Raw genomic sequence first — 12,337 nt, 5'->3', positions numbered from 1 at the left:
GTAGACGTTACTCTAAAAAACATATGTCAGCCACACGGTGGATCCCCCGCCCCGAAAAATATTTGCTGTTAGGACATACATGAAACATTGCTCAGCCTCATAGGCTTGGAACTTCAGCTCAAAGCCAAAGTGGACCGATCACACCTTTAATACCAAGACTAAGGAGGCAGAGGCAGGCAGATTTCTAGGAGTTTGAGGCTATCATTGTCTGTCTATGTAGCAACTTCCAGGCCAGCCTGGGTTACAGATTGAGACCTTGTCTCAAACGAGACAAAATTAATCAAAAAGAAAAAAGAAAGAAAAAAAAAAGGGTTGTAGTCTTCTATGCCTTTGGACGCTTCTTATACCGAAAAGAAAGAAAAAGGGGAAAAAGTGTTGAAACCGATGAAAATAAGATGAAAGGGGGTGGGAAAATTGAAATCTGGTGCCCTAAGTGGGGGACTGTAAAATAGTTCCAGTAACTGTAGTGTGCTTCAGAAATTAAAGACAGTCACCCAGCAGCTCCACTCCTGGGCCAATAAGCAGATCAGTTGAATTCTAGGTCTCAAAGTGATATTTGCTTGCTAGAGTCACAGTGGCCCAAAGTGGGAAAAAAGCTGAACAGATAATGGGAAGGAAACCTGAGACACATATGAGGACAGATGACATTATGCTAAAAGTGAAATAAGCCTCCTGAAGAAAGGTAAGCACTTATGTGAGCTACCTGGAGTGGTCACATCTGCAGGGTCAGAGAGCGGAAGGGTGGCTGCCTAGAGTTAGGAGTGGGGAAGGTTCAGATTAGCAAAATGGACTGTTTGTACAACAAACAGCTTAATACTATTCAGCTCTTCACTTAAGGTTGGTTAAGGTGGCAAATTTCATGTTACCTGTATTTTACCACAATAAAAAAGCGTACAGAAACTACATGAAAGCTCTGTTACAGTGCGTGGTTGAGGCTGGAAAAGAGGCTCAGTGGTTAAGAGTTTGTACTGCTCTTGCAGAGGACCCGAGTTTGCTTCACAGCACCCTGGCTGAACAGCTCACAGCTGCCTGTGACTCCAGCTCGACAAGATTTGACGCCCTTTTCTAGTCTCCATGGACACCTGCATGAGTGTGGCACACACACACACACACACACACACACACACACACACACACACACACAGACAAAGAAAAGAAAAGAAAAGAAAAGAAATCTTCAACACAGTGCTTGATAGCAGTTGATCAACCAACTCTGCCTTGCATACACTTGTGGATTTGAAGCAGCTTTCAGAAGCACGCTTTGATTCAAAATTGTCAGTTTTTTTCCTTGAAGTATATGTTTTCAAGTTGTGATTGTGCATGGGTCTGTAAAAAACATGAGAAAGTTCAAAGACCTTTACCTGTGCAATCCTGCTTCACACAGGAATATTATATAAATATATATATGTGTATATGTGTGTGTGTGTGTGTGTGTGTGTGTGTGTGTGTGTGTGTGTGTATGTGTTTTCTTATGTCTTAAAAGCACAGATTTGCTTACCGAGCTAAGCATTACCATTTGACAGACATTAAGAGCCAAATGTACAGAATTTACAAATGAATTCTGAAAAGATTTAAGATTTCCTTTTGTCAAGAGAGAGGTTTGAAGTTTGGTTATTTTCCAGTCTCTGGTAATCATGGATAGATTCCCGAGTCCTATCTCTCAGGATTCGCCTGCAATGTAGCTAACATTCATTTAAAGAAAATCCATGCAAAGTTCCTGGGGAAACAGATAGGAAGGATGACATCATAAGTTTCCCCTAGCTAGAAAAAGCCTTAAAATTCATCAGGAAACTTGGTGGAGAATGGAAAGCAGGAGGCCATTGAGCCAGGAAGGACTCCGGGAGTCCAAGTGAGTTCCCTCAAGAATTTCACAGTTGGTTCTCATGCTCAGTGTGAACAGCAGTGCTCTAGAAACGGCATGAATGCTGACTGAACTGTGAATACTTGTTGGGGGAAGAAATTCAATGATGGCAATAGCAGCTGTGTTCTTAGCAACATTCGCCAACTTTTAACTAGTGTTAGACACTGATAATTAGTAATATTTTTGTTGTTGTTAGTTTTTTGAGACAGGGTTTCTCTGTGACTTTGGAGGATGTCCTGGAACTAGCTCTTGTAGAACAGGCTGGTACCGCCCGGCAGTAATTTTTTTTTTTTTTTGTACCTAGAAATTTTTTCTGTTTCTTTCTCTTGGAGAAAAAGCCAATTTGTGTGTGTGTGTGTGTGTGTGAATTAAAATGCTACTATTGCTATGTGTGTGTGAATTAAAAATGCTACTATTGCTATGTGTTGGTGTGACTCTATATATTTTTACATTTACACATCCATAAAGTAGTTGATTCAGGATCTGTGTATAATCACTGACTTAAAATTGCCATAATTGACACAGGTTAATTAAGGTTTTGACATATTTTAGTGATTGACAAGCCATTATTCATCTTTCAATTTTCTGTTATAAAATCTTTTTGTGTGAGACAATCCTTGCCTAAAGTTAAGGAGAAGAGAAAAACATCTGTAAATGTCGTGTTTATTTTGAAATACATTTATTTCTATGTTTTGGTATTTTCATGGTAGACTTTTCTATTTTTTGTGAATAACTAAGGCTTTCATTGTGTTAATTCAGTAGTTTGAGATTGCAAGTAATATATTTTTTTAAGACTTCAGATTGACTTCAGATCCTGTTGTGATTTGAACATGGAGTGTTCCCCATAGGTTCTCGTGTTTGAACAGTGGGCCTCAGCTGGTGTCACTGTCTGGGAATGTGGCAGAACCTGAGGAGGTAGGGTTTCTCTAAAGGAAATAGGTCTCTAGGCCTAGAGGATTCATAACCTGGCCCCACTTCCTGTCTCTTTTGTGCTTCCTCATTGTGGGGGCTGTGTGAGCAGTTGTGCCAAGCTTCAGCTGCAGTGCCTTCCCTGGTAGGGTCCTTATTCCTTAGTAGGTGAGCTTTAAAGTGTTTGCTCACAGCAATAGAAAAGTAACAAATCACATCTTATTTATGTTACAAACTCCCGGCCTCTCCAGTCTTGCCTGCTCAAGGTTCTGTGCAGGCTGCAGAGTTTAATAAATATGCTGTCTTCTTGGGAGAGAATGCCCCTGTTTGGAATGGAGGCGGTTTTAAGGCAGAGGCTCATTGTCAGTGGAGTTAAAGAATTATCTGTGAAGGGAAAGCTTGCGTTGTGATGGTTTGAGCCTCTAGCAAGAGGGAGCCATGTGGGCTTCCATGTTTGAAGATGGCTGTTTCCTCTCACACTAGACTGTTCTCTCAACTGGGTTTAAACTTGAAAGAAATTGTCTTTATGGAGCCAATCATGATATATGCCAGTGAAAAAGGAGAAGAAAAGCAAGAAAGAAGCTGGAAACCACAAAACAAAAACAAAAAATAAAACCCTACGCAATGGAAAGCTGCCACTCTGCTGTTGTCTGGCTCCCAGCACAGAAAAGCCTTTGCAGTCTGAATCTGTGATGCTTTGTGGAATTCCTCCCCCACCGTTCTCTCTGGAAGTGTTCAGGATCGCCTCTGCTCCTCAGGGATCTGCAGCTTCACGGCAGAATTCACAGTGTGGGTTTATTTTCATCTAGTGTGTGGGCTTCTGCCCATTCACTCTTCAGTTCTGGGAAATCATCTTGAGTTATTTCTTCCTTCTGTTTGTTACACTCATTCTGTTTGGTGTCACCATTATTTGGATGTTGGGCCTCCTCCTGTATCTGTCATGCAATTTTCCTATTCTTGCCACCCTCCCCCCGCCATTTGCTAACATTTTGTCTTTTCATTTTGCTCCCTAAGAAGTTCCTTGACTTTATTTTGCAAGCTTCCTATTGTCTTTTCACTTCCTTTAGGTAAATATACAAACATCCGTGTGTGCACACACGGTTTCCTGTGACGGTTATCATATTTCAGCATCTATGTGAGCTTGGTTTTAATGCTTCCTAAGGATGCAAAGAAAGTCCACAGAAACTCAAGTGTATGTTATATAAGGTGCATGTTTGCATCCAGTGCTCGAAGACCATCGTAGGAGCGTTTGATCGTCTCAGCATTATTTATATCTAGCACAGTGTGTCAGTGAATGCTGTGTGAGTAGTGGCTGTACTGTATTGTTTAAGGAACAATGACAAAAAAAGTGTCAATTTTAACTTGTGTTAAAAATGTTCCCTTCCCCCCCCACCCCCCCACCCCCGAATATTTTCATTTCAAGGTTGTTAGACTCCATGGACATGATGGAACTCCAGACACACAGACAGAGGCAGTTAGGCAGGCAAGGGCACACACACACACACACACACACACACACACACACACACACACACACACACACACACACACACACACACAGCTCGTGCGCATGCGTGCATACACGCAAATATACCCAGTGTATTTGCCTCCTGAAGCTGCTTGGGGACTCTGTGTAGGTGAGGTTTGTCAGCTGTGAGCTGTGTTTTACTCTATAACCTGAATAGGTTTTTTTGTTGACAACCCCCGACATCTCCCCCACCCCCTTGACTTTGTCAGATCCCCAGCAAAGTGCCTTCCAATGGCAAATTGTAGTCCTGGCTGCCATCACCTTGGAGATCTGTTGCATAGCAAGTCTAGGTAGCTGGCATCATTCAAGTGTACACGGCACCACTTCTGCCTCCAGTTATTTCTGGGTCTTTTATTCTAGACATTCTCCATTTGACCCTCTCCAGAATAAGCCGTCAGTCTTGTTCTGCTGTGGGAGAGAGACATCTGGGGCAAAGAAGAGTTGAAGAACTAGGAGCGGGGATGGTGGATGCTGGTCGGGGAGGAGTTCAGAGGTTCTGGAACAGGTTTTCACCCAATGCCTTTGGTTGCAGCCTTGCTCAGCCTCTCATAGGAAGCTGGTGCTGTCAGTTCTTGAGCCGTTTGGGGATTGTCTGTCCAAGTGGGCTGGCTTTCAGCTATTCCTACTGCTGCCGTATGGCTGTACTAAGTCAGTTCTTGTTCGTCCATCTGCTTCGTCATTTGCAAATGTTGCAGCTTTGGTCGACTCTCGTTTTTTGTTGATCCTCATAATTTTATGCCTTTTTAGAAATCTCTTTACTGGAACTTTGAAGAAATGGGAGTGAATAGAACTAAGAAACTTGTGTAAAACCAACAGATTTAAATACGGCACTTGAGGAATTAAAAGCATACTATGAGTTAATGTCTTAAGTTAAACATTATTAGTTAAGATCTATTTGTTGCCAGGCGATAGTGGTGCACACCTTTAATCCCAGCACTCGGGGAGGCAGGGGCAGGCAAATCTTTCTGAGTTTGAGGCCGGCTTGGTCTACAGAGCGAGTTCCTGGACAGCCAAGGCTACATAGAGAAACTCTGTCTTGGAAAACAACAACAACAGCAACAACAAAAACAAAAAACAAACTGACAGTTTGCTTATTTGCTAATTTGCTAATATGTGATACAGTTATGTTGTATTTTAAGAGACAGTTCTTTGGGTAACATCTCTCCAAAATACACCCTTTGACCCTCAAGTGTGGCTCTTCCAGTTTTCCTTTTCTATACATTGTTTTGTTTGGATTGATGACCTGAGACAACAGAGAGTAACCAGGTGTGGTTCAGTATCACTGCTGTGTAAGTGCTGGGGCTGAGGGCAGCTTTCTTGTTTGTGAAACAACTCCAGTTAGCAAAGGTAAAGCATGATGTTTTATTTATTGAGGAAATATTTATTGGGGTCAGCTATGTGCCAACCATCTGTTTTGCAACTAGATACAGAAATGATCCAAACATGAAAATTCCTGCCTTCATAGATAGAGACCCTAACGAGACAAATATACCAGTGGTTCATGGTAGTCAAAGGTACTGAGAGAACAAGAAAAGGACAAGCAGATAAGTTGGTGGAATTGGGCCTTTTGACCCTGATCTGAAGTTTAATGACTTTCCCCAGAACACACAGAAACTGTAGAAGTGTATCATGTGGCCTAGGAGCACTTACTTGGAAATTTATTTTATTATTTTGTTTTATTTATATGTTTTTGAGACATTGTCTCTCCGTGTAATGCTGGTTGTCATGGAACTTGAGATGTAGACCAAGCTGGCTTCAAACTCACAGAGATCCATCTGCCTCTGCCTCCCGAGTTGTTGGGATTAAAGATGGGTGCCACAGTGCTAGACTGGACATTTATTTCTTAGTCTGCTCTGAAAGCAATGGCGAAACAGATCATAGGCAAACATACACACATGGCATTCAGAAGTTCATACTTGGACGCCATCCATATGGCAGACTTAACTTGTGACACTGTAACTTATGTTTTGGCAAAGGCTCGGATTTCAACACAGCTTTGTTTGTGCTGATTGACTTTACAAGTGATTTTGACTCAGTTTAACCTAAAGAAGACTTGAATGAAATACCTCAAAGATATTATAGACAGAGAATTTGATGCCAAACTTATTTGAAAATCTTTTTGCTCTCAGGATACCATTTTTGCTTTCTCATAGCCTTCCAGCTTTCTCTTTTCTCTCACTGACATACCATTACTGGAGAGACTCTTGTTTTGCTTTTTTGAGACAGGGTCTCCTTATATGGTCTTGACTATCCTGGAATCTCTATGTACACCAGGCTGGCCTTGAACTCACAGATTCACCTCCTTCTGCCTCCCTAACGTGGGGATTAAACACATACCCCACTACTGCCTGGCAGGAGAGACTCTTCTTGTAGCTTGAACTAACTTCTTTTGGCCCTAACCCTGTTGTTTGGGAAAGTGGACTTAGACACTAGGTGTAACTCTGTTGCAAAGAGCTTTGATCCTAAGTCAACCTTTAATTTCTTGTCGTTGTCTCTGCACTATGTTTTTACCCCTGTAATTTTGCCCTAACTTTTATGATCTTCCTGTAGCTCATGCAGTCAGTCCCTGACCTCCTTTAATTCCCGCCCTTATCTTTTCCCCTAGTGTCTTCATGCCGTCTGCTCCTGTCTCTTCCCATCCATAGTGTACGTATAGTTTGCTGATTAATTATGCTCTGAATATATGCATATCGTTTCCCAAGTCCAGATTGTCCTCTTTAGCTCATTAATTTAAATTCTTCACATTCTTTGTGCACAGTCCTGCAGAATGTATGGTTAGCGAAACCTTCTTAGCATCGGGCATGGTGACTTGCCCCTGTAATTGAAGCACTCAGAAAGCTAAGACAGGAAGACTGCTACAGTTTGAGGCCAGCCTGGGCTACATAGTGAGTTCTAGGCCAGCCTGGGATGCACAGTGAGACTGTTGCAGGAAACAAACAAACAGAACCCAAACAAAAGAGACAATTTCCTGGAAGAACAATTCAGCTTTAAGGTGGACTGAAGCTGGCTGGGCCATCATTTGGTAGTCAAACAGACACCAAGCATGTCTGTTTGAATGAAAACCACTTAACATCAGAAATTCAGATTCCGAATCACCATCCGCCAACCCCAGTGTCCACTCCTTCAGCAGGTAGATAAGGATCACCTCCATGCTCCAGACAGACTTCATGGGCAGGCCTTGACACAGCATAATGGAGGAGAGCTTCAGAAAGAATGGTTTGATGAGTCAAGCGTGGTGCCGAGTATGTACCAGCAGTGGCAGCAAAGAGGCAGGGGAGGGAGAGTAACATCTGAGTAAAAGGAGAGACGAGAGCGAGAGAATGAGGATTAGTGGGCTGGGGGAGCACAGAGGAGGAAAAGAACATTCTTGAAGGCAAATTAAAAAAACGTGGAAGTAAGACTGTCTATTCTAGACATTGGGAGAAGAGTATGTAGGAGGAGGTAGACACACTGGATGCTGGGGGAAAGACTATAACAGGATGTTGAAACAGGTTTCATTCTGCCCCAGTTTGGGCTGAGGTCCCAAAATGCTGCACACAGAACAGTCTGTGGCAGCATCATTCACACTGCTTCGCCAAGGACTTGCAGCCCCCAGCATGATGCCACCCCCCTCCCATTCATTCCACCATCCCCAGTACCTGGGATGGATCCCAGTGCTAGGCAAGGGCCCAGCTGGACATCTGGAAGATGAGATAAAGGTTGAAGAGGCCAGGATGAGGCTTGAGGTCTAGTCAGACAGGAATGATTCTGCCTCATCTCAAGTTGCATTGAAGGCTAACAGGAAGATCCCCTGGGCTCTGTTGACTCGATCTGCATTCTCTCAAGGCTGAATCTTAACTACAGATGGGTGCTGCATGACACCTCCCTGTCTGCTTGCCGGAGAGACATCTGCAGGGGCAGCGACACTGCATGCCTGCAAGAGAGACATCACCTGCAGGGGACACAGCTGTGTTTTTGCTAACAACATGGGTCTGGTTTCCATGGGCTAGGAGAGGCCCTGGTGGTGAGCCCTTCATGACAAGGCCGGTGAGACCGTCACAGTGTGCTGGAGCTAAGCCCACCAGAGGCAGAGGTTGGGGGTCTATGCAGCATTCTCAGAGACTGTTGGGAGTACCTTCTGGAACCCTGGGCTGCCAAAACAGCAAAAGGCCCTATTTGAGGAGTGACATCCTTTGACTAATGAAGTGAAGGGAGCAGCTGATAGTGCCAGGAGAAAATGCCTACTGTGTGTGGAGTGGCTGGCAGTGCCAGGAGAAGATGCCTACTGTGTGTGGAGTGGCTGGCAGTGCCAGGAGAAGATGCCTACTGTGTGTGGAGTGGCTGGCAGTGCCAGGAGAAGATGCCTACTGTGTGTGGAGTGGCTGGCAGTGCCAGGAGAAGATGCCTATTGTATGTGGAGAAGCTGGAAGTGCCAGGAGAAGATGCCTGCTGTGTGTGGAGTAGCTGGCAGTGGGAGTGGAGACAATAAAGTCCTGAGTATAAATTTTTTTCCCACTTGAAAAGTAAGATGTTTTTGTGACTTGATGTGACCAGAGGATGTCTGATTTTTTTTTTAGTTACTTATAATTTTATGTGTATGTGTGAGTGCTTGCATGTATGTGCCAGGTGCTGGCAGAGTCCAGAAGAGGTCATCAGGTCTTCAGGAACAACAGGTGGCTGTATGCTCCTGAAGTGAGTGCTAGGAACTGAAGCCAGAAGTTTTAAGTGCTGAGCTGTCTCTCCAGTCCCGGAACACCCCACCCCCAGTAACTATTTTCCATGTTTGGGAGTGATGGATGCCATTTCTTTTTTCTTTCTGTCCAGATTATTTTTATTTTTTAAAAGTATCAGGAGGCTCCCACCATGCAGCCCTGGCTGGTCTGGAACTCACAGAAGTAACCACCGTTGCCAGCAGCAGCAAGGGGAAAGGGCTCCAGTGAGGTAGTGTTGCACAGTTCAGGGCAGGTGGGCTGCTAGCAGCCAGAGCATCACAGAGATTTCTCTCTGCTGTGCATAAGGACTTCATTATTAAGCAGAGTTGTGTCTGATGTTGACAACCAGTCATCTCTGTCATACTTTGCTTCGTTTGGTAACTTGTTGTCCTCCAACCTTAGAAAGAGAATGATAATAGTTGTAAAGCAATATTGGCAAACTCTTTACAAAATGCTTAATGCTTAATACAAAATATACACATGAACTCCTGAATAGCTTGTACGGCTGTGTCATGTAGAGTAAGTCTGTATATATAAGCTTAAAACTCTTTTAAGTATTGATTTTACTTTTGGTGCATGGTGTTTTCATAGCATGTCTGTGTACCACATGCATACAGTGACCATGGAGGCCAAAAGAAGGTGTCAGGTTCCCTGCAGTTACAGTTGGTTGTGAGCTGCCAGGTGGGTGCTGGGGATCTAACCAGGGTCCTCTGGAAGAGCAGTATTTGCTCTTAACCATGGAACCATCTCTCTAGCCCCTAGTTTTAAACTTTTATGACTGTCTTAGTAGTTTTCTCTGGTTGTAACAGAATACCCAAGACTAGGTCATTTATAATGAATAGAAGTTTATTGGCTCGCATTTCTGTAGGGTGGCAAGTTCAAGATCGGCATATAGGACCAGAATCTAGCGAGTACCTTTTGTTTGGGGGAAGAATGGAGGCGGGACAGTGGCGGATTTGCTGGAATGATGGCATCCATTTGTCTGTCCGTCCGTCCGTCCATGCATCCATCCATGCATCCATGCATCCATCCATCCATCCATCCATCCATCCATCCATCCATCCATCCATCCATCCCTGGGTTACAGCCTTCACAACCCAAGCACTTCCACTGAAATTCAGTCTCCCAGCACTCCCCTACAGGACCCCCGGTCTTCTAGCTTGTGAACTTGGGTGCACGGGGGTGGTGTAATGTTCAAATCATGCCAGTGACCTGAGGGTTCACTTAAAAAGCAAGCGAAATCCAATCAGATGTAGCTAGAGCAACAAGTTATCTTCTCAAGCCTGTTTGGACTTTTACTCTGTTGTTCTGAGGTGACTGTGTGCTTCCTCACCTGTTCCCCGGCTGCCACTGCTGTCTAGCCCTTAGCCTGTGGTTCTCTTCGGCCTGGCATTTCCAGATAATTTTGGTCACACCTTTAAACTAGTAAAGGTTATAAATAGGTAAGTGGATTGCTCTCACTTTCACTAGGTAAAATGAATCTAGATGTTAAAAGTCTATCTCAGCATCCAAACTATAACCTCTAATTTCTTATTACATCAGTGAAGTCTGGCATCTTGTATACTGTTCTAGGTTGAGGGTTGAGCAGTTCTTACCATATCGTTGGTACTTGGCATGTGTGTGCCTATGGAGCTGTAGAATACAGTACATTCCTGAGCCTGTTTTTGCCCCCTCCACACTCATGGATGTGCCTTACTTAGGCTTCCAGTTGAAATCATCTTTATGTACTCTACCTTCCAAAGGAAATGTCCAGAGAGGATTTCTTGACTTGGCACAGGAGGGAGGGAGGGTGGTGGGAGAGGAGGATGTGAGTCTCTAGAGTAAACATATCCTTTGTGTGCCAGTGACCTGGAAGAGTCTAGTATTTGTTATGAATGGAGGACATATGAGTTGCACAGAGCATGGAATTGCAGACGGGTGAGCTCTGCTTGGGTGACGTTTGGAAGAGTAGGCATGGAAACCAAGCTTTTAAGTGAGGCAGTGAGGATGAAGGAGCCTCTGGGGGAAGAGTGCTCTGGCCTGTGGAAAGGCAGTTAAAGAGACATCAGTCCTAAGATACAAAGATGCCATGCTCTGGGTGGCTAGCAGCTGTAGTGGCACCAGGAGTGGTGTTGCAAGCTGACCTGGAGGGAGGCAGCAGTTCTGGGTCACAGGACAGAAGTCAAGAGGGTTGATTAGAACAGGGCATATCTGGTAAGGAAGTTGTGTATCTTTTTTTTTTGTCTTTATATCCCTGTGGCTTTTGTGAGGTGGTAGGGCCTGTTCACTGAAGGAAATAGCTCTGTGAGGGACAGGCTATGGGGAGCAGGGGAACAAGAGATATTTCTCTTGGATTTGTTATGTAGGCCTTGAATATGGTTTCCCTAGTAGCTCATTGCTTGTAGGGGAACATTTGGGTATGTCCCTAGTGGAGAGCCTGAGACTGGGAGACTTACATTCCCTCTCTGGGCTCACAAGCATGGAGGACCAGGGGTATTTTGGTCTGTTGTCTAAAATCATGCTTTCTTGATGGCCCTTGGTTATTGCCAACCTTTAGTAAAATCACGTTTGAGTCTTAAGCATTCTGTCTTACCCTGCTTTCCTATGAGTAGAGTTGTATAAGTATACAGTAGAATGCAGTCAGCCACAGAAAAGATGAAGCCCTGCCATTGGAAGCACATGGGTGGAGCTGCAGCTTATTTTATTAAGTGAAAGCATCCAGGCAGAGAGAAGCAAATGCTGCAGGATTGCATTTGTAAGTGGGCTCTAAGTTGATCTCCTAAGAACAATGCTTACCAGAGGCCGTGTGTCTCGGAGGAGATGGGGGGGGGGTTTAATCAGTAGCTAAACAGAGAAGAGTCAGAAATCCTGGCATGTTACTGCATAGTCAGGAGACTGTAGAGAATGTGCACTGTAGCTCAAAGGGCTGGAGGGAAGGCTCAAGTTCTCACCTTGAAGAAATAGTAGATGTTGGAGGCACTGGTTCGTTTAGTCTGACTTAAACTTTACACATGTATACATGTAGTAAGATGTCCCATAAATAGTTGTATTTTGTTTTTTATTCTCGTTGTTTTCGGTTTTTTGAGACAGGGTTTCCCTGTATTGTTTTGGAGACTGTCCTGGAACTCTCTGTAGACCAGGTTGGCCTCGAACTCACAGAGATCTGCCTGCCTCTGCCTCCTGAGTGCTGGGATTAAAGGCATGCGCCACCAATGCCCGGCAATAGTTGTATTTTTAATGTATCACTTACAATGAAATTTCAATATAAAAATAAGAGTAGACTCATTTCCACATGCGTGTGCAACGTGAGAGGAAGCAGTTGACTTGTACATGAGGGTTAGTGTTGGTGGTGTGTGGTGAGTTCCCACT

The 12,337-nt window shown here is 44.1% G+C and overlaps 1 protein-coding gene and 1 pseudogene across 2 annotated transcripts in view; one reads left to right on the top strand and one right to left on the bottom strand.

Annotated features, from left to right (window-relative positions):
* The window catches only part of LOC113839252, a 29,956-nt pseudogene extending 24,929 nt beyond the window's left edge, over positions 1-5,027 (bottom strand).
* Dgkh (diacylglycerol kinase eta) overlaps positions 1-12,337 on the top strand; it is a 164,264-nt gene that overhangs the window by 52,872 nt on the left and 99,055 nt on the right. The gene's annotated exons all lie outside the window — the stretch shown is intronic.

This window comes from Cricetulus griseus (genome assembly GCF_003668045.3).
Source record: "Cricetulus griseus strain 17A/GY chromosome 1 unlocalized genomic scaffold, alternate assembly CriGri-PICRH-1.0 chr1_1, whole genome shotgun sequence".
Lineage (NCBI taxonomy): Eukaryota > Metazoa > Chordata > Mammalia > Rodentia > Cricetidae > Cricetulus > Cricetulus griseus.
Note: the sequence above shows the minus strand (reverse complement) of the source record. Positions and strands in the feature narration are given on the sequence as shown.